Source organism: Aethalodelphis obliquidens, unplaced genomic scaffold (genome assembly GCF_003676395.1).
Source record: "Aethalodelphis obliquidens isolate GAN/ISIS:26980383/991018 unplaced genomic scaffold, ASM367639v1 scaffold46, whole genome shotgun sequence".
NCBI lineage: Eukaryota > Metazoa > Chordata > Mammalia > Artiodactyla > Delphinidae > Aethalodelphis > Aethalodelphis obliquidens.
In genome coordinates, this window is record NW_020837990.1 from 329,643 (window position 1) to 333,702 (window position 4,060).

Below are 4,060 nucleotides of genomic sequence, written 5' to 3' on the forward strand. Positions count from 1 at the left end.
GGGTTGGCGGCCATGAGGGCACCCCACGGTCAAGGGTGCTTTCCCTTCCCCAGGCCTCCCGGAACTGCCACCTGCACCCTCGGGGCGGAAGCCTCAGCCCTCACGGTTCCAGATCCCCCCTCCCTGTCCCCAGGGTCTGCCAGCACCACACTAACCCCCCAGGTGTGCTCACGACGCCCCCTAGTGGTGGAGAGGGACGTGGGGCGTTGGTTCCTCCTCAGACTGGAGGGTGGAGCAAGTACCCTAGGGCGACCACCGGGAGGTGTTCCCGGAAGGGAAGGAGGCCGGGAACAGGGACCACGGCCACACAGACGTGCCTGCACATTCTCTTAGAAGACTTTCCTTGGCCTTGGTTCAACCGTGAGTTCAACCACACGTGAGGCCAGAAGAGCCACCCGAAGCAAATGGTCCTCTTACAGAGGCGGAGACAGAGGCCAAGAGGAGAGAAGTGTGTGTGTTTGAGGGGGAGGGGAGTGCCGGGGAAGCCGGGATGGACCCAAGCTCTCCAGACTCCCCGTTCCGTCGGCTCTACTGTACCAACCCCCACCCCACCCCATCACCCGTAAGCGAGCTGCCCCCATTGGCCTCAAGGTCTCTTCTTGAATCACAAAGTGGTGCGTAAGTGGAGACAGCCTGGCAGTACCACCCAAGGAAACAGAATGCTGAAAGAGATGTTTAGCTGCAGGAGATGCCCTGAAATATTTAGAGCTGGAAACCACGGCTAATTGCCTGATACAGGAGGGTGCTGATGAGCGGGCAACCCTTGAGAGTATGACAGTCAGACCGTCCCTCTCCTTCCTTCCTCTCCCTGGGGACCTTGGGGCTCCGTCCTCTTCCCACCTGATGTCCTCCCACCACACCCTCCCCAGGGTCTTCCAAAATGTTCACATACCTGAATTCTGTGGGAGTTCGAGGGAGTCAAAGGGAGGGTCTCCAGGACCCTATGTGGAGAGAGAGAGAGAGAGAGAGAGAGAGAGAGAGAGAGTGTGTGTGTGTGTGTGTGTGTGTGTGTGTGTGTGTGTGTGTGTCTTATTGTGTTGGTTCTTTTTCAGGAAGAGGTGGACAGATCAGCTCTGGCTGACCCGAGTCTCCGAAGTACCAGGTGTGCTTTGACCTGAAGTGCATATGTGAAAGCACTGGCAATCCAGACATTCATTCAACGAATGTTTATCAGGTGTCAACTACACGCAAAGAACTGTGCTGGGGTGGGGAGACAGATGAGAGGAGGCAAGGCCTTCCCCCCAGGGAGGGAGGTGATGGTCCAGCGGGAAAGAAGAAAGTGAACAGAGCTTCCCGTGGAGAAGGCACGGGGCGGGGGCGGGGGGGGATGCCTTTTCCTGTGCTGAAACGTTCAGACTGCAGGTAATTCCTCTTTGCCCACAAGTGAGGCCCACCCTGGCCTCACTTCAGAAGATCGGCTGCCAGGACGTCTTTGCAGCAGAAGCACCCAGGGTCACCCCGTCTTACACACACTAGGCACCGGGATCCAGGCTTTACTTCTGCAAAGAGGCTCGGAAGGGAGCCCTGGGGAAACCAAACTCCACAGGCGGGGAACCATTGCCTATTTTCATGGCTGGGTCTTGTCTGGGAGGTGGAAAACACCCAAGGAAGGAAAGAGCGGAGTGAAGAGGGTTCGGGGGGGAGGGAAGAGGATATATTCCTCTTGAGACATCAGAAAGAACTTGAGAATGAAGACTTCTGAGATATTAAATTGGACGTGGAATCTCTCTCTTTTGGACCCGGAGGGAATAAAGGAAAAAGGGGGTATTTCAGGGGTGTGCTAGGCTCAGCCTTTCCTGTGACTCTGGCAGATGAGGTAACTTTGGATGAGGCCTACAGGTACTGAGGCAGGATCCCTTCCGGGGAGCATCAATCTTAGATGCTCCTTGGCCGGAAAAAGCGAACTTCTGAGGGGCTGCAGTGCCAGCAGCCTCCAGAAGGGGGAGCCTGGGGGCAGAGTCTGGAGGCAGATTTTCTCCCCTTTTAGGGGCAACTGGTTCCCTTCCACCTTGAGTTTGGGTCTTTTGGTACCTCATTCCACGGATGAGAAAGTCATCACGAAGGCAAAGCACAGGAAGCTCAATGAGGAGGATCTGGGGTAAAAAGAGGACTCTTTAGTCTGCGTTCTTTTGTTCACTGTCCAATCAATGGGAGGTAGGGTCGTTTTAGAGTCTCTGTCCCTAGAAATACTTGGAACAGCTGGAGAGCTGCCCTACCTGGGGGTAAACAGAGATGGCTAAGAGTAGTCTGCACCCAGAAACAACCACCGTCCAGGCTGAGAAGAGATTTTTCAGTCTGCAGCCTGCTGGACTGTGGAGCAGGGGCTAGAGGCCACGGGAACAATTTTCTGAGGACCCAGATGGCCCTTGCCCCTCACCCTCCTCCCCTCTGGGGTCACCACAGGCCACTAGGCCACTGCCCCATTGCCCTCTGAGGGCTGCTCCTGCAAGAAAACAGGAGGCCTTTTCATCAGGGGCTTAAGTTTCCTTCCCTGCTCGCTCAGGCACAGAAGCGTCTGGTAACCCGATGCTGGGGGAGACGCAGTGCCCATCTCCGGAAGCTCGCCCTTTTCTTCACACGCCCCCTCACCCGCACATGCGCTCCTTCCTCCCTCCAGCTGGGCTTGGGGGGCTGAGGGTCCATGTGGGACCATCCTCGAGAGGAGTGTGGGAATCTGACTTCTCTGAGCTGAGGCTCCACAGCTGGGATGCTGGGAACTCCTTGAGCCATCGCTGGGCACCCGGGCCTCTGGGGAAACCTGCCGTTTTTGCACTTTCTTTGGGAGCGTGGAGGGCACAGCAGGCCTGTCCAGGGCCTCCGGCATTTGTCTGTGGCCGGAGGCTGCTCCGCCCTGTCCAGGGGCCCCAGCCCTCTGTCACCAGACACCAGGGCACTGGAGGGAACACAGCCAAGACGCAAATGGAGGACACACGAAGAATGATTTACCACCGAGAAATTTCCCACGTCAAAAGATTGTTTTTAACGTTGAAAACCTTTCTTATACGGCAGCTAGGAGGGAAAGAAAAAAACCAAAACCCTAATGCAACACTCAACCCCACAATGATATCCAAGAAAAACTAATTTGTCACTGACATTATCTTCAAAAGGAGCTAAAACTGCCATTTTCCAGAGCTCAGGAGCTGAGGAAGGCAGTGTGCACGGGCTGGTGGTGGCTGAGGGGGCCGAAGGACAGCCCTCAGAAAGAGGGGAGGGGCACCCCGGGAGCACCCACTCCGTTTCCTCAACTCCAGCTCCCCAGCCAGGTGAGGCCCTCCATCTGGAGCCCAAACGCCAGCGTGTTGACAAACAGGCTTAGGAAAAAGATCCAAGCTGGTTAGGAAGGAGCTCATTAGAACTTGTTGACATGAAACCCATTAGACCAATTAACATTCCATTAACGGCCTGGGGCACCCAGGGGTTAAGGGTGCCCTGCAGTAATTGGGCTGGGGTGCCGGGTTGGGGGCTCAGGGCCTTAAGGATGAGAAACAAAGTCTAATTGGGAACTCTCGGACCAGCCAGCCCCAGAGCATCTGTTCTTACTCCCTGACCCTGGCTGAACCTCCACTGTAGGGCCTGAGGTAGGAGAGGGGATGAAGGGACCAACTTCCCTGTGGCTCCGCACTGTCCCAGCCCATCACCTGCAGACTGGGCGGGTGGCTGGCACAGGATAGGGTGGGGGGACATTTCCACCCTCTTGCACTCTGATGGTCTTGTCTTCTTCATCCACCCCTCCCTTCCCCTCCCCCTCTCCACACCCCACTTCTGGTCCAGTTTCTCTCTTAGCCCCGGGAAGTAAGTCTCCTCTCCTCTCCTGGATAGGTTTTCAAAAATGTTTCCCACTCTTACAGAGCCTCTTTGGAGAAGCTAGAATCCTTGAGGGCCCAGGGCCTAATTCATCTGAAGAGCGCTGTAAGTCAGGGCAGAGGAGTCAGGGAGCGAGAGCTGGCCCTGCTCTCCTTCCTTCCCTCCTTCCCTCCTTCCCTCCTTCCCTCCTTCCTCCCTTCCTCCCTCCCTCCCTTCCTCCCTCCCTCCCTCCCTCCCTCCCTCCCTCCCTCCCTCC

The 4,060-nt window shown here is 56.5% G+C and overlaps 1 protein-coding gene across 1 annotated transcript in view; it reads right to left on the reverse strand.

Moving 5' to 3' along the window:
• The window catches only part of PKNOX2 (PBX/knotted 1 homeobox 2), a 186,039-nt gene that overhangs the window by 76,416 nt on the left and 105,563 nt on the right, over nt 1-4,060 (reverse strand). The window lies entirely within an intron of this gene.